The sequence below is a fragment of the Pleurodeles waltl genome, chromosome 4_1, assembly GCF_031143425.1.
Source record: "Pleurodeles waltl isolate 20211129_DDA chromosome 4_1, aPleWal1.hap1.20221129, whole genome shotgun sequence".
Taxonomy (NCBI): domain Eukaryota; kingdom Metazoa; phylum Chordata; class Amphibia; order Caudata; family Salamandridae; genus Pleurodeles; species Pleurodeles waltl.
In genome coordinates, this window is record NC_090442.1 from 97203910 (window position 1) to 97222792 (window position 18883).

Below are 18883 nucleotides of genomic sequence, written 5' to 3' on the forward strand. Positions count from 1 at the left end.
TGTTTTATTAGTGAGCAGCCCAAATCCGTCCATGAAATCTACAAATCTAGCCTTTGGAGGCCTACGCTGGTTCCAGACATTAGGACACAATCATTAGCATGCATGAGTCCTGGAAGGCACTTGGTTCCCGCCCTTGGTGGATTTGCCTCTATTCCTAGCAGAATTGTCTCAATATTTTTAATATACAGGCTGAATAAAAAAGGGTCCAGAATGCAATCTTGTCTGATACCCAACCTGATCTTAATAGGGGTGTATATTTACCATTTGGGCCATATCTGACACAACCCTTACATCGTTGTGAAGTTTGGAAAGTGGATGCCCAATTGTGGGATCTGTTCCCATTGCCAACATCGTCCTCCATAGCTTACCTCTGTTGAAGTTATCAAATGACGAACTGAGGTCATGAAGGGAAGGAGAAATGCACCTTCCCTTGACAAGTGTATGTGTACAGATCAAGAAGTGAAGGTTCAAACACTGACCTATGGTTCCCAATCCCTGTCGAAAATTGTACAGTGCTGCAGTTAGAATGCCCTACTCAGTGGGCCAGGTCTCCAACTAATCTAACAGGATTCTAACCATAATTTTTGCTGTCAAGTCAATAAGGGAGATGAGACAATAGCAACATGTGTCTCCCTGGTCCCCTTTCTTGAATATCAGAGCAATGATTGCGTTCAACCACAACTTGGGTGTGCCAGCAAGAGTTGCACTATGCAGCACATTTACTAAGACTGGAGCCCAGAAATCAGGGTTGCTTTTGAATAGATCGATGGGGATCCCATCTGGGCTTTGGGCTTTATTACTCAGGCACAGTTCCACTGCTGAAATGACCTCTTTTAATGAAATTGGTGGGACACCTCCATCCCTGGGGCTGCCTGTAGATTCCACTATATTGCTAGTCACATCTTGTAAAGATTTTGGTTCTTGGGCCTTAGTAAGATCTGTCACCCCATAATGTGATGATATATCCACCTCAATGCTAGTATTGTAGCTTTTCTTGAAAACAGAGGAATTCACTACTCTCGAGAATAGGGAAACATTATTGGTGACACTTGCCTTCCGTAACTGTTCCCAAGCCCCCCTCTTATTGTATCCTTCCTTGCCTTGACCAGATCCTTGTAGTGCTGTCTGCAGAGTCTTCTTCGCTATTCCTGGGTGACCTTTTCACAGCCATTAGCAAACATTTGTCTATCAAACCATTTCTTTGGCCTTGACTCGGCAGGTGGCTACGTCACCATTAAAGGGTTTGCTCCTAATTTACAAATGTTGCTATAGGCCCTAATGTGCCCAATGGATTGGCTTCATATCATAAACAGACTGTGAGGTGTTCCATGCTTTTCGCAACCAGAGCTGTCATCAAATCCCCTGTGTCGATGTCCAACCATTTACAAAGACTACAGCTGTTCTTAGTATACTCAACTGGGTGAACTGTGTGGTTTAGTTGTGGTGGAGGCAAACCCAAATATAGATTTAAGGTTAAACGGTTGTGACTGCTCATACAACACTGTACTTTTTTACCTCATTCTTTAGATAAGGTGTCAAAGTCAATCATACTGCCAGCACTCTTCCCCATGAAGGTCACTTGACCCATCACCACAGGCCACACACTGCATTGTAAGAAAAATGGTAGAGTTGACAGTTAAAATGCCCTTCTCACATTATAACATAGTCCCCCTTCAACACATTGTACCTGTGAGAAAGGATAGGTCACTCAAAAAGTGCTGCTGGGCACGGGATAAGGACAGTTTATCCAGGAGTTAGAGCCTACAACCAAATAACCCATCTAGCTTCATATAGTTTGAACCCAGGCAACTACATAATCCCCTTTCTCTCTTTTAGGGCTATTGCCTATCGACAACACTCCAAGGATGCCAATTATGTCAATGTAGAGCATGCCCCAACTAAAATTCAAAGCGATGAGCACAGCCAGTGGATTACTTTATTCTCTAATTGAGACATCTTCAGTTTGACTTGGTTGTAACAATGGAACGATTTTTTGCAGAACCACAAGGGGTGTGGCTTCTGGGGGTAAATGCAAAATTGTGAGGGTCAAGATTGCATAGGCTGGTTTAGCATTTCTGGTAGGGCTGAGACCAGAATCATGAAGCGAGGGGGAGGCTGCCTCTTTCTGACATTGGCCATTATGTTCTGAGTTATTGAGTGCATAGGATGAGTGATTTCTTTTCTGTATAAGGCTTCCTTTTGTCCCTTCCTAGTTTCAATGACGTCTGTGCTTTTATGAACACTTTGCCCCTCATTACGAGTTTGGTGTTTTTTTCTGAAGACAGCTGTGGTGGTGGCTGCCAATAGACCGCCAGTGTTGGCAGTCTCCTGACCGCCGTATTATGAGCCACATACTGAAGTCTGTCAAAAAACAGCCATAAATCCGAGACTGCCGAACTGACTGAGGGCGGGAGAGAGGTGGTCCTACTATCAGCACCACCACGCCAACAACATCACACCCTCCATATTAAAATCCACAAATCAGCACAGCTGTCATTGTACAGCGGAAAACCACCGCAGTCAAGAAATTACCTCCACCAGAACACAACACCACATTGGACAGAACTATGCACACCTTGTTGTGTAGCCATTTTAGTTATAGCTCCATGCATGTTATTTTAGCATACTAGGCCTGCTGCTGTAACTTTCACCTATATATTTTTTTTTTAGCTTTGTTTTATTATTCGTACAATAGCCACTTTTGTGGTGTTTATATCTCTCTATGTAGCTGTTTTTGCCTATGCCAGCACTACGTTCTTAAACAAGACATTCTTGCTCACTCTTTGCTTCTTTCAAGGCCGCAGTTAGATAGGTTGCCGGTGAATGTGATACAAGTTTTGGCTCTGGCATTCATAGAAAAACATACATCCTTACGTAGGGCCATTTTCTCAGAACATCAGCTGTTTTATTGTAAAAACACTTCCCTGTCCCTTACATGTTAGAGGGAGATTTCAGCCAGAGAACCACGACTGTATGCTCATTTCTGAACGCTTCACTACAGCTGCTTATGCAGACCTCTGGCCTTTGCTCTGGTATGGGGGATAATGTCTTCCCAGGGGAACCTGAAGGGCAGAATTAGAGCTTAACATGATGTGCTCTACTATAGCCTAGGTAGGAATTAGACTATTGATTCTAGTGACAATATGGTGGCGTTATTCCTATGCTTTACTCTCCTTGTCACAATTTTAATCTTGCCATACTGTATCGTCCTGGTTATTGCAGCCCATGCTTTGCTATCTAAGATGCAGTTGCTTCATTAAAACCTTTACTGAAACATATACTGCCTCTGTTTGTCATTGTGTATGTGAGACTAATGTAGCTGAGAAAAACGGATGAGACCTGAGTGACCACAATTTCCCTGAGAAATCAATTATGTTATGCACTCGGCTGCCCAATCATCCCTGCTCTTGGGTGAAGATGAGGCACTGATAGTTAGCCGGAGCAAAACCCAGACAGACGTCACCTGTAGTGGGCCAGACTCAGTCTCCCACACCACAGGTGATTCTGCCGCTCAAACTCAAAATCCAGTAGACTCATTAGAATAATGCAAGCCTATGTGACAACCTGAGACATACACACACGTCACACACACCTGCACACTGCACTATATAAATTACCCACACACAACCCCCAATCCGTTGCAAATCAAACGACCATCACATACAGCGAGGAGCCATAATCACACAAATTTGCACATGTACCTTAGGCACATTTACACATCTTACTCAGCACATACCACACAACTGCCCCATCATCATAATACACACATCACAACTGCACACAAACACCACAACAGATCAGCACACTAAACTAGGCACCCCACACACCCCATCAAGCAATACACACACCACCGTAGCGCACAACAGCCCCTCAAACCACTTCACTACCACCATGTCCCTTCAAAAGCACCCATTATTCACTGACAATGAGTTGAGGGTCATTGTCGACAAAATGTTCAGGGTAGAGTCACAACTGTTGGGAGCACAGGTCTAGCAAACATCCATCGCCAGGAAAATTGAGTGACCCTTGACCTCAGGGTAGGTCGCTCCCCTGTCCCCGCAGCGCCACCAGCTCTTGTGTGTTGCCTTCTCCTCCTTCTGCTTGCTGATCCGCCTGTTACCCCCTCTGCCTTCTGTATCCTGTGTGCTTGTGATCCCCTGTTTGCATTCTGTACCCCAGTGTGATCGCGCCCCCCCTTTTGCTTCCTGTATCCTTGCGTGCTTGTGCTCCCCTCTCCCCCCTTTTTGCATTTTGTATCCTCGTATGATTGCGCCCCCCCCGTTTATTGCCTTCTGTACCCCTGTAAGACTGTGCCTTCTGTCCCACTCGCCGTTTTTCCCCCCCCTCGCCGTCCGTTTTTCCCGCTTTTTTGAGGCCGCCTCGTCCTTTAGGCCTCTCTGCGCCGCTTTTTTCCGCCTTCGCCTTTTGCCGCTTTTCCCGCCTACCCGCCCTCCTCCCGCCTCCCAGCTCACCCCGCCCCCCCGGCTACCCCCTTAAATGGCGGCCGCTGCGAGGCAGTGGTAGTGACCCTTGACCTCAGGGTAGGTCGCTCCCCTGTCCCCGCAGCGCCACCAGCTCTTGTGTGTTGCCTTCTCCTCCTTCTGCTTGCTGATCCGCCTGTTACCCCCTCTGCCTTCTGTATCCTGTGTGCTTGTGATCCCCTGTTTGCATTCTGTACCCCAGTGTGATCGCGCCCCCCCCTTTTGCTTCCTGTATCCTTGCGTGCTTGTGCTCCCCTCTCCCCCCTTTTTGCATTTTGTATCCTCGTATGATTGCGCCCCCCGTTTATTGCCTTCTGTACCCCTGTAAGACTGTGCCTTCTGTCCCACTCGCCGTTTTTCCCCCCCCTCGCCGTCTGTTTTTCCCGCTTTTTTGAGGCCGCCTCGTCCTTTAGGCCTCTCTGCGGCGCTTTTTTCCGCCTTCGCCTTTTGCCGCTTTTCCCGCCTACCCGCCCTCCTCCCGCCTCCCAGCTCACCCCGCCCCCCCGGCTACCCCCTTAAATGGCGGCCGCTGCGAGGCAGTGGTAGTGACCCTTGACCTCAGGGTAGGTCGCTCCCCTGTCCCCACAGCGCCACCAGCTCTTGTGTGTTGCCTTCTCCTCCTTCTGCTTGCTGATCCGCCTGTTACCCCCTCTGCCTTCTGTATCCTGTGTGCTTGTGATCCCCTGTTTGCATTCTGTACCCCAGTGTGATCGCGCCCCCCCCTTTTGCTTCCTGTATCCTTGCGTGCTTGTGCTCCCCTCTCCCCCCTTTTTGCATTTTGTATCCTCGTATGATTGCGCCCCCCCCGTTTATTGCCTTCTGTACCCCTGTAAGACTGTGCCTTCTGTCCCACTCGCCGTTTTTCCCCCCCCTCGCCGTCCGTTTTTCCCGCTTTTTTGAGGCCGCCTCGTCCTTTAGGCCTCTCTGCGCCGCTTTTTTCCGCCTTCGCCTTTTGCCGCTTTTCCCGCCTACCCGCCCTCCTCCCGCCTCCCAGCTCACCCCGCCCCCCCGGCTACCCCCTTAAATGGCGGCCGCTGCGAGGCAGTGGTAGTGACCCTTGACCTCAGGGTAGGTCGCTCCCCTGTCCCCGCAGCGCCACCAGCTCTTGTGTGTTGCCTTCTCCTCCTTCTGCTTGCTGATCCGCCTGTTACCCCCTCTGCCTTCTGTATCCTGTGTGCTTGTGATCCCCTGTTTGCATTCTGTACCCCAGTGTGATCGCGCCCCCCCCTTTTGCTTCCTGTATCCTTGCGTGCTTGTGCTCCCCTCTCCCCCCTTTTTGCATTTTGTATCCTCGTATGATTGCGCCCCCCGTTTATTGCCTTCTGTACCCCTGTAAGACTGTGCCTTCTGTCCCACTCGCCGTTTTTCCCCCCCCTCGCCGTCTGTTTTTCCCGCTTTTTTGAGGCCGCCTCGTCCTTTAGGCCTCTCTGCGGCGCTTTTTTCCGCCTTCGCCTTTTGCCGCTTTTCCCGCCTACCCGCCCTCCTCCCGCCTCCCAGCTCACCCCGCCCCCCCGGCTACCCCCTTAAATGGCGGCCGCTGCGAGGCAGTGGTAGTGACCCTTGACCTCAGGGTAGGTCGCTCCCCTGTCCCCACAGCGCCACCAGCTCTTGTGTGTTGCCTTCTCCTCCTTCTGCTTGCTGATCCGCCTGTTACCCCCTCTGCCTTCTGTATCCTGTGTGCTTGTGATCCCCTGTTTGCATTCTGTACCCCAGTGTGATCGCGCCCCCCCCTTTTGCTTCCTGTATCCTTGCGTGCTTGTGCTCCCCTCTCCCCCCTTTTTGCATTTTGTATCCTCGTATGATTGCGCCCCCCCCGTTTATTGCCTTCTGTACCCCTGTAAGACTGTGCCTTCTGTCCCACTCGCCGTCCGTTTTTCCCGCTTTTTTGAGGCCGCCTCGTCCTTTAGGCCTCTCTGCGCCGCTTTTTCCCGCCTACCCGCCCTCCTCCCGCCTCCCAGCTCACCCCGCCCCCCCGGCTACCCCTTAAATGGCGGCCGCTGCGAGGCCGCGCAGCGAAGGCGCGCCTAAGGCAAGCCCGTCTGCGCCCGTCCGCGCCTGGACCGCGCCCAGCGCCCGAACCCCTGGTCCCCGCCCCCCCGCCTGACCTACGACTCTGCCATCCTCACCAGCCTCAACCCCGGCCGCACGCCGGGCTGCTACCGCGCCACCCCGAAACGGACCCACGGATCCTTCACCTGCAACAACTGCCGCTACTCCTGCCATCGGACCCACTCCGCTCCCGCCGAGAAGAACGCCCCCGGAAACAACCTCCACTGCATCCTGATCAACACCCGATCCGTCCACGCCATCGAACTGTGGAACCTCATCAACTCTACGAACCCGGACATCGCCTTCCTCACCGAGACCTGGATGAAACCCACCTCGGCACCCGACATCGCCATAGCCATCCCCGACGGCTATAAAATCATCCGGAGAGACCGCACCAACCGCATCGGAGGAGGCATTGCCATTGCGCACAAAAACTCCATCCGAGTCACAACCGACACCGACAACTCATTCCCCGACGCCGAACATCTCCACTTCACGATCCACAGCGACCCCAAGACCACTCTCAGAGGCACCCTCATGTACAGACCACCAGGACCTCGCTCCAAGTTCACCGAAGACATCGCAGACTTCGTCAACCCCCACGCACTCTCCTCCACCGACTACATCCTCCTAGGAGACCTCAACTTTCACCTAGAGAACCCCACCGACAACAACACCACCGCCCTCCTGGACAACCTCACCAACCTGGGACTGAATCAGCTTGTCAACACCCCCACCCACTACGCCGGACATACGCTCGACCCCATCTTCTCCTCCAGCAGGCACGTCACCTTCAACCACACCACCAAACTCACCTGGTCGGACCACAGCTGCGTCCACTTCAGCTTCAATAAGACCACCGTGCATCACCACACTCAGCAACCACCAAGAAGACACTGGAACCGTATCACCACGGAACAGATCGCAGCAACCCTATCCCAGAACCAACCCACCGGCACCACCGACCCAAACGAAGCCGCCAACAACCTCACCAACTGGCTCTCTGACTGTGCAAACCTCCTGGCCCCCCTGAAGACTCAAGCCAGCACCAACAACCACAAGAAAAACTCATGGTTCACCCCCGACCTCAAAGACTCCAAGAAAGAATTCCGCACCCGAGAGAAGACGTGGCGCCTCAACCAGACCGAAGAGAACCTTTCAGCTCTCAAGAACTCCACCCGCCAACATCACCAACACCTCCGCGCCGCACGAAAAACCGCCTACCGGAATAGACTGGACAACAACGCCCACAACAGCAAGGAACTTTTTGGCATCATCAAAGAGCTCTCCAACCCGGACGCAGAAAACAACTCCATCCCTCCATCACAGGACCTCTGCGACTCCCTCGCGACCTTCTTCCACCAGAAAATCACCAACATATACAACAGCTTCCCGACCGCCAACGCGAACCCCCCCACAGAACCCGCCAACGAGATCACCACCATCCTCAACTGGAGCCCAACCACCACCGAGGAGACCACCCGCGCCATGAATTCAATCCACTCCGGCTCCCCATCGGATCCCTGCCCGCACCACATCTACAACAGGGCCGACGACATCATAGCACCACACCTTCGAGACGTCATCAACGCCTCCCTCACCACCGCCACCTTCCCGGAGAGCTGGAAGCACGCAGAGCTCAACGCCCTCCTGAAGAAGCCCACAGCAGACCCCACCGATCTCAAAAACTTCAGACCCATCTCTCTCCTGCCGTTCCCCACCAAAGTGATTGAGAAAATTGTCAACTCTCAACTCACCAACGCCCTGGAAACCCACGACTCCCTCGACCCCACACAGTTCGGTTTCAGAGCCAACCACAGCACCGAAACCGCCCTCATCGCAGCCACGGACAACATCAGAGCCCTGACCGACAAGGGTGAGACCGTGGCCCTCATACTACTGGACCTCTCTGCAGCCTTCGACACGGTCTGCCACCGCACCCTGATACGACGCCTCAGCAACGCCGGCATCAGAGGCAAGGCCCTCGAATGGATCATCTCCTTCCTCTCCGGCAGGACCCAGAGAGTCCGCCTCCCCCCCTTCAGATCGACAGCCACGGAAATCATCTGCAGCGTACCCCAAGGATCTTCCCTCAGCCCCACTCTCTTCAACGTCTACATGACCCCCCTGGCAAACATCGCACGCAACCACGGACTCAACCTAATATCATACGCCGACGACACCCAGCTCATCCTTTCCCTCACTAACAATCCCACCGCAGCCCGAACCAAACTTCACGAAGGAATGAAGGAAGTGGCGAACTGGATGACAGACAGCCGTTTGAAACTGAACGCAGACAAGACGGAGGTCCTCATCCTCGGCCCCACTCCCACCGCATGGGACGACTCCTGGTGGCCCCCCACCCTAGGCAGCACTCCCCAACCCACCGACCACGCACGCAACCTCGGCTTCATCTTGGACTCATCACTCTCCATGACCAGGCAGGTGAACGCGGTGACCTCGGCATGCTTCAACACCCTCCGCATGCTCCGCAAGATCTTCCGCTGGATCCCCACCGACACCAGGAAGACCGTCACCCACGCCCTCGTAGCCAGTCGCCTGGACTACGGGAACACCCTGTACGCCGGCATCACCAACAAACTGATGAGAAAACTCCAACGAATCCAGAACGCCGCCGCAAGACTCATCCTGGACATCCCTCGCCACCACCACATCTCCGGACACCTGAGAAAACTCCACTGGCTCCCCATCAACAAGAGGATTACCTTCCAACTCCTGATCAACGCACACAAAGCCCTCCACAACCTCGGACCCAAACTGATCAACAACCGCGTCTCCTTCTACACCCCTCCGCGCACTCTACGTTCCGCCGGTCAGGCCCTAGCAGCTGTACCCCGCATCCGCAAAGCCACCGCCGGAGGAAGATCCTTCTCCTTCTTGGCAGCGAAGACCTGGAACTCGCTGCCCAGCCACCTTCGCGCCATACCTGACCACCTCTCCTTCAGAAGGCAGCTCAAGACCTGGCTCTTCGAGCTCTGACCCCCCCCCCCAGCGCCTTGAGACCCTTTATGGGTGAGTAGCGCGCTTTATAAATGCAAATGATTGATTGATTGATTGAGTTATGGCACAGGATTGTCGACAGGGTCAACTCAGTGTCAACCATCCATGCAAAAGGAAAGACATCCGGAAGTGGTGGAATGACCTACAGGTGCAGGTCCGTTCCATGACATCAGAACACCAGATTGCCATCAACAAGACTGGCGGTGGGCCCCCACCTCACCCCCCAGAGTTCACATTGTTGGAGGAGAAGGTCTTGGCCATCCTGCATCCTGAGGGTCTGACCAGAATACCCGGAGGATTGGTGTCTGTTAAGTCACTAACACTCTCCTGGCACCAATGACTCCTGTACAGCATGCATCCCAACTACCCTATCACCCCCCAATATGCCCCATCATGCACCTCTTCCCCCTCACCCATCACCCAATGGTCCTCCCTTGCATGCCACACTACCCAACTCCCACTATCCCCACACAGCCCCTCCCAGTGCACGGATAGCACTCACTGTGGCAAACACTGGAACTCCTACAATGCATCACTCACTACCCTTGAAAATCTGCCAATCCCACTCCACAGTGGAACACCTACCTGAAAAAAGCATGGCACTTCCTACACAAACTGGATACTTCGACTGGACACAATCCAGAAGCCACAAACAATGGCAATAAACAGTGCAGCATCTGTCATTGTCATCACTGGGAAGCAAGTTAAGGCACTGTATTCATCAGACCATGATCTAACAAGTACACCTCCACAATGTAACTCCCGTCCACAGGTACCCCTGCTACTGCCACCCTCCAGACGATGCCAGGGACAGCCAGCCCTCCCCAGAATGAAGGCCCCCGTGAGGACTAGAACTCTGGATGTCTGGATAATGACGACTTATGTGGTCCATCTGGGAAAACTGGTCAGGGCATCACCACCAGCCTCACCATGGCCACATCTAAGGTCCCCATCCCTGTGGAAACAACAGCACAGGCAACATTTCATCCCCAAACCTGTGCCCCCACAGTATAGGGATTGTAGCCGAACCCTCACACCCAAGATGATGAAGGTCCTGTTGTAACTGGGAGTGGGAACACTGTGCCAGGGACACAGTGGGAGGGCACCTGTGAGCCAAGGGATGAGGCCCCCAAGGGAAACAACTGGCCATGAGGCCATTTCCCAAGTTCTGGGAGCAGACCAGCAATCCCAGGACAAGATGGGCCAGATACTCAACATCTTTCATGAGAACCAGAGGTTGAACAGGGAATACCACCAGGAGGCCATGCAGCAGTGTCATGTACACAATGCCATGTCTTCCATTTCAGGGGTGCTTACAGAACTCCCAAGCATCCTGTGTGTGTGCTCTACCCACCAGCAGGCCCCTTCCATCTAGCCATTTACCAACTGTGCCATCCACATCAGCCACAGCTGGTGAAATGGAGGGCCTGCCCTTGCAGCTAAGGAACCCCCACGCAACAAGGTCATCCATCCAGACATCCTGCAGGACCTGACGCCAAGACCAAAACCACCACAAGGAAGTGAAACCCCTCCTGAACATTATCCCTTGTGTGACACTGAGACACCCTGTCGACTGTCCACTCACATATTTCCATTTTCCCATGCCCCTTGGATACTGGACCTGTACTACTTACAGCTGGGCCAACTACGCTGATGATTTAATTCCCTATTACCCCACTCATCACCCATTGCACTTGAGAATCACAATAAATACCATTAAGCACAGCTACTGCTTATATGTCTTCATTGTAAGAAGTGCGATTTAATGTAGTGTAATATGTCATTTCCGTTCACACACTGAGCAGCAAAAGTCTGTCAGATGGACAGAAAGGGCAGCAATGTGCAGCAAGTATTTTAGTACACCAGACATTTACTGTAATCCACTGTCAAGGGAGTCACCAGTCACAAAAGGAACTAGAGTAGCACCACACAACAGACCTGCAAATAGACCAAGACAGGAAAAACCATCATGATAACAGTCAATGTTGGCCACTCTACACACATGCAATAGATATTTATCCCCACAAGTGCGAATTTGCAAGTGGAATGTTAACACATATTACGATGGCAGGTCGACATTTCCAAGACATGCATTCCCAATGGACCATACCTCACAGCTTACATCACCCAATTAAATGCTTATTGCACTGTCAGAAACAGTTAGGCACCATATTCCTCCATTGGGTACAGTGAGGATTAGTAGCAAGATCGATACCACAACTTTGATTAGCATTACTTGTGCAATTTACATTGCAGTCCTGGGAACATGCCCAAACCTTTGCAGATGTGATGCTAGCCAACAGCACATACCACAATGCTCTGCTAGTTGAGTAGTCACACCTCCTCTGATGGGCAATATGTTTCCCTTCAAACCCACACAGAAGGATGACTGCACTTCATGCCTTCACTGATGCCACACAACAGGAGGGGCAATGTCACAAGGCAGACAGGAGTACTGTTCACATGCAATGCATATACATTGGAAGAATTGCAGAATCAACTTTATTCCAGAGTCAGCTTCATCCTCTTCATCTGCCTCCTCATCACTTTCTATGTCACCAGCATCAGCCACTGATCCAGCTGCTACCTCCTCTACATCCAGTAATGGTATGTGACGTCTCTGGGCAAGATTGTGTAGCATGCAACAGGCAACAACGATCTGGCAGACTTTTTGTGGTCTGTAGAGCAGGGCACCGCCTGAGAGGTGTAGACACCAGAATCTGGTCCTCAGTAGCCCAAAGTTCCTCTCAATGACAAGCCTCATTCTGCTATGGGCCTCATTGTAATGGCTTTCCCCATCAGTTGTCGGGTATTTTACTGGAGTCAGCAGCCAGAGAAGGTTAGGATAGCCAGAATCACTTGTTTGCACAAAGGTTGAACCTATTACCTAACAGGTAGAGAGACAGGGCTGATTGTGAAGAGAGGTGACATTACAGTTGCACATATACAATAGGATATACACCAATGAGTCAGGCCCTCTCTCTCTGTAGTTGTGCCATCAGGAGTGGGACATTGCTGTTCCTCAAAATGTGTGAGTCATGCACAGATCCTGGATACTTGGCAGTCACTTGTGAGATATACTGGTCAGCAAGATATACCACCTGGACATCGATAGAGTAAAAGTGTCTCCTGTTCCTGTACACCTGTTCATTGGCCCTGGGAGAAACCAAAGCAATGTGGGTGCCATCTATGACCCCTATCACATGAGGGTTGTGTTCTATTTCATAGAATTCTGATTTAATAGTGGGCAGATCCGCACGTTGTGGGAACCTGATGTAGCTGTCCAAGTGTTTGAGTGAAGCACACAGTACATCCTGCAACACTACACTAAACATCGGCTGTGACAGCCCTGCAGCCAAGCCCACTGTAACCTGGAATGAGCTTGATGCAAGGAAGTGCAGCACTGATAAGACCTGTACTGTGTGAGGGATGGGATGGGGTTGCGGATGGCAGACAACAGATCCGGTTCCATCAGGATACACAGCTCCCAGCTGTTCAGACGGTTCAGGTAAAAGGTCAGGATGATGTGACTTTCCTCCAGAGTAGCAAGGTCGACTAGGGGCCGGTTCACCAGTTGATGCCTCATGCACAACATTGCAGGATATCTAGGAATGGGAGAGAAGAAAGGCACAAGTTCATGTCGATAGTTCACATGCCAACTGACACAATACCTGTAGCACACTATGGTACTGTGGACTGACAACTGAAGTCGACACAAACTATATGGGGCATGAAGACTAAACGTGTATGCCATTCCAGATGACTGTGCAAGGGCCAGGCAAACTGATCATAACACATGACATTTATGGAACTTCCATGTAACAACACCCTAGTTCCTGTATGTCAACTGCAAACATACAGATATGTTAACCCTGTCTATGAGGCAGCAAATGACTGCACATGTCCTGTCATATTCATCAGTACATCTGACTACACTGTCCATGTATGGCACATGTATGAACCCAGGTTTGATGTGCAAACATGTTAAATCCATGCACATATCTTTAAAAATCATCCATGACGCATTTATAATTTACCTACAATATACTACGTACATGTAAAACGGCAGCCGCCTGTCCTGCATGCACAGGACAGATGAAAGTGAGCTTATTCTGCCGGTGTTAGATTTCCTGGGGGATAGGCGGTCGCAACCGCAATACAACTCCTTATTGGATTACATTGTTGTCTATGGGAGACTGCGGCCAATGATCATCACCGCCGGCGTTGAAGGTCATGTACGTGGCGGCCGTGACCGTCATTTTCTGCTTCCTAGCTCACTTGACTCCTGAGACTCATGCAAGCAAGACCACCACTGTGTGAGCTGCTGTGTTCTTTCTCTGGGAGCATGATGCCATTTCCTGCAGGAGATAGGGCCCCTGTCTTCACACCTGAAGAACTGGATAGGCTGGTGGTGTTATGACTCTTTCATCCCATTTCTAGGGGCTGCTGTAAGGGGACTCTCGGTAGCCTGGGAATCACCTTGAACACTTATCTAGAGTCCCTTGCTGACTCCTGTTTGTTTCTGTTTTCGCCATGGTATACATGTGTAGTACTACATTTGCTTCCTGGGACTGCAAATCCTATAATACACAGCCTGGTAGTCAGGGAAGCCTGGATTCTGTTTCCCATTGATTTCTATGGGAGAAGTCAAGTTGCTCCTTTTCACCAGATCCCCTCCTCCAGGACTTGCAAGTGTCTGAAATTACACACACCTGAGACCTCCCCTGTGCAGCTCAGCTTGGAACTTCTTATAAGCAGCCATTTCTTTAGTGTTACAGACCCCTTATAGAATGGTGCTCCAGTTTTCTTCCTGTTCTGTTCCAGATTTATCCTGTTTCCTATTTCTCTGCTCTGCTCCTGATTGTTCCAGCCAGAGTCTGCTATCTATCTCTTAGCATTGTACCTGTTTGATTCTTCCAGAGCATGCTCCCTGTTTCTCTGTCCTGTTCCTGCCTTGTTTTAGCCTGAACCTGCTCTCTGTCTCATGGACATTCCCTGTGGGAGGTTCTGCGCCTTACTCTGTGTACAACCCCAGCATGTTTGTCCATTAGTAATCTTTTTCCTGTTGTTCACACAAGGGTTGCTCTGCTTTTACTTTCCTGTTTCCTGTGCCTGTCCATAGCTTTCCTTTCCATGTATGCCTTTAGCTGCTCTTCTGCCCCAGTATACTACCTCTTTAGCATATTCGGTGACCTCAAGGGGTGTCCCAACCAGAGTCCTGATTAGACCCGCCCAAAACCATGACAGGTGGATGAGGTCCTACCCATGTATGGACGGTTGTATGGGGCACCAGAGCAGCAGGTGAATCCAGTGTTACTGTCCTGTCAAATAGTGGTGTCTGTGAGGCTGGAAGGTGATGTGACAGCGCACACGAATTGGATGCATGCTGGTCGCAAATGAGTGAGTGCGTTAGTGCTGTCGCATGAGATGTGTTTGATGTATGAAGGTCAATGCTGTTGCTGTGATGTCACTCTACATGACTCTCTTCTTCTGTCTATGTGTCCCTTGCAGGACAGCACCCATCAGAAGAAAGGGATCTGGCGTGCCACCACTAAGCAAGTGCGGACCCTGGGGGTTCATAGCCAGACGAGCATCCACTGCAGGAAGTGGTGGAAGGACCTGAGACGCTGGGCCTGGAAGACCGTAGAGAGGCAGCTGGAGATGGACTCCAAATGAGGAAGGACTTGTTGGACCCTGGCCCCCCTCTAATGGCCAGCATTTTGGTGGTAGCCTACCATGAGGTGGATGGGCACTTAATGGCAGCACAGCGCCCACATGATTGCGAGTACAGACTGTAACCTCTCAATTTTTGGCCCTTGTATGGGTTGGCTTGACTACCAGTAGGAAGATGAGGTATATCTCATTGGTAGATGCACATTGACTATGGATGTTAGTGTCCGTGTCAGAATCTATCGATATTTTGTTTGCCAATACCATGCTAATAGTGACCTATGAGGTGACTCACTCTTTGTATGGGTTTCTCTCGACATCCTCCATATGTTTTGGAAGAGAAGCTCCTTCCATCAATAATGGTTATGAGTATGATGGGGAATACCAGTTTTAATATTTTAAAGTGTAACTCTAATGTCCCTTAAACTGAATTTGTGAATGCAATATCTAAGTGTCTTTTAACAACTGTGGGCCAGATGTACCAAACGTTTTGCGACTCGCAAACGGCAAAATCTGCCGTTTGCGAGTCGCAAAACGCATATCCCAATGCAGAAATGCATTTTGCGAGTCGTTACCGACTCGCAAAATGCATTTCAGATTCGCAAATAGGAAGGGGTGTTCCCTTCCTATTTGCGAGTCGCATTGGGATGCAATACCATTTGCGACCGCATATGCGGTCGCAAATGGCATCGCAGTTACCATCCACTTCAAGTGGATGGTAACCCAATCGCAAATTGTACAGTTTGTGATTGCACCCCAAAATATTTTTTCAGGGCAGGGAGTGGTCCAAGGGACCACTCCCTGCCCTGAAAAATCCGAAACTAAAGGTTTCGTTTTTTTTTTGTAGTGCAGCTCGTTTTCCCTTAGGGAAAACGGGCTACACTTCAAAAAAAAAAAACCTGCTTTATTGACAAGCAGGTCGCTAACATGGAGGTCTGCTGACGTCAGCAGGCCTCCATGTTAGCGAGTGCCCATACTCGCAATGGGGCCGCAATTTGCGACCCACCTCATGAATATTCATGAGGTGGGTCATTGCGACCCCATTGCGAGATGCAGAAGGTGTCTGAGACACCTTTCTGCATAGCAAATTGCGACTTGCAATTTGCGAGTCCCACGGACTCGCAAATTGCAAGTCGCAATTTGCAAGCTACCTACATCTGGCCCTGTATTTTTTATTTAAGGAATGTAAGCGTTACTGTACTTTAACATCATGTTTCCTTTAACTTTGACAATGGCTGTAAAGAAACAAAACCTTAGAGTCCTGCCATTGCAGCCTGAGTGAAATAACACATGTGTTATTTCACAGCCATTTTCACTGCACTTAAGGAACTTATAAGTCACCTATATGTCTAACCTTCCCTAGCTGAAGGTTAGGTGCAAAGTTACTAAGTGTGAGGGCACCCTTGCACTAGCAAAGATGCCCCCACATAGTTCAGGTCCATTTCCTCGGACTGTGAGTGCGGGGACACCATTACACGGGTGCACTACATACAGGTCAATACCTATATGTAGATTCACAATAGTAGCTCCGAATATGGCCATGTAACATGTCTAAGATCATGGAATTGTCCCCCCATGCCAAATCTGGTATTGGGGAGCCAGTTCCATGCATTCTGGGGGCTCCACCATGGGCCCCCAGCACTGCTAAACCAGCCCTCTGAGGCTGGCACTGCAGCTACAGCTGCTGCCACCTCACAGACAGTGTTCTGCCCTCCTGGGGTCTGGGCAGCCCAGTCCCAGGAAGGCAGAACAAAGCATTTCCACTGAGAGCAGGGTGTTACACCCTCTCCCTTTGGAAATAGGTGTTACAGGCTGGGGAGGGGTAGCCTCCCCTAGCCTCTGGAAATGCTTTGAAGGGCACAGATGGTGCCCTCCTTGCATAAACCAGTCTACACCGGTTCAGAGACCCCTTCTCCCCTGCTCTGGCATGAAACTGGACAAAGGAAAGAGGAGTGACCACTTTCCCTGTCCATCTGTACCCTAGGGGTGGTGCCCAGAGCTCCACCAGTGTGTCACAGACTTCAGCCATCTTGCTTTGCAAGGTGTGGGGGCACTCTGGAGGGCTCTGAGTGGCCAGTGCCAGCAGGTGAAGTCATAGACCCCTCTTGATAGGCCCATACCTGATAAGGAAGCCAATCCCCCTCTCAGTGCTATTTAGGGTCTCTCCTGTGGGTTCTCTGCAGATTATGCTTGCAAGTTTCCTTCAGGAGTCCTCTGCAACAACTTCAGCTCCTTTGACCTCAGATCAACCGCAGCCTTCTCCAGAAAACACTGTAAACTGCAACAAAGTGTCTACAAGAGACACTTTTCTCCAGCAACCTCAGCTCCAAATCAGCAACTGCAACAGTTTCCATGGTGTGAACGCTCTGGGGACTCCCTGTCTTCATCCTGCACCAGAAGGACCGAAGAAATCTCCTGTGGAGTGACAGAGTCATTCCCCTGCTCCAACAGGCACCTTCCAAGATGACAACTGGTACCCTGGGACTCCTCTCACAGCGAAGAGCATGCTCCTAAGGACACAGAGCATGGACATCATCGACATAGACTGTCCTGAGGTCCTGCTGACGCAATTGGAGGAGATAAGACCTTGCCTTCCCTGAGAGCATTGGTACCCCGGTGTACTGTGTCTTCTTCACCTCCTGAGGCCTCTGTGCTCTCTTTGCAAAATTCCTTCATGCACAGCCTGGCCCAGGTCCCCTGCATTCCATCTTATGACGCTCAACTCACTGAATTGTTCTCCGGAACGTTGGACTTTCTTTTGTTGTGCTGCATCAACTGCGTTTTGCACCTCCTTTGTCCCCGGATCCTGTGACTCCCCGGGGTGCTGGCTGGCATTCTGAGGGCTCTATAAAGTGCTGAGAGCCCCCTCTTCATCCTCACATAGAGGTGAGGCCTCCAGGCACCCTCTTCTGGGTTGGCAGGGTCTCCTGTCCTTCCTGGAGCTTCTTTCGACTTCTGGACTTGGGCCCCTTTCTTTATAGGTCTTCATGTCCAATAATCCAGCAGTTGTTCTTTGCAGACTTGGTTGGCTGCTGCAAAATCCCAAAAATGAGGTGTATGTGTCCTAAGGAAACTTGCAGTACTTTACTCCTGCTTTTCTGGGCTCTGGGGTGGGATAATTTACTTACCTTTACTTACTCTCCCAGCGATTCTGCACACACTACACTTCTCTAGGGGGGAATTCTTGATTCACATTCCAGTGTTCTATGACTATTTACTCGTCTAATTTTAGTGTCTAGTGTATATATTGTGTATAATACTTACCTCCAGAAGGAGTATTGTCACTAAGATATTTTTGGTACTGTGTCACCCAAATAAATACCTTTATGTTTGGTAACACTGAGTATTGTCTTTACTTGTGTGTAAGTACTGTGTAACGATAAGTGGTATTGAATGAGCTTTGCATGTCTTCTAGTTCAGCCTAAGCTGCTCTGCTATGGCTACCTCTATCTGTCTAAGTTGCTAGAACACTTCTACTTCACTAATAAGGGATAGCTGGACCTGGCATAGGGTGTAAGTACCCAAGGTACCCACTACAAACCAGGCCAGCCTCCTACAAAGTGTACCTGCATTATAGTCAGGATAGTTTTTGTGCAGAAAGATATACCTTCCTGCATAAAAAATATTCTTGGAGCGTTGTTCCTCTTTGCAAGTGTACAGAA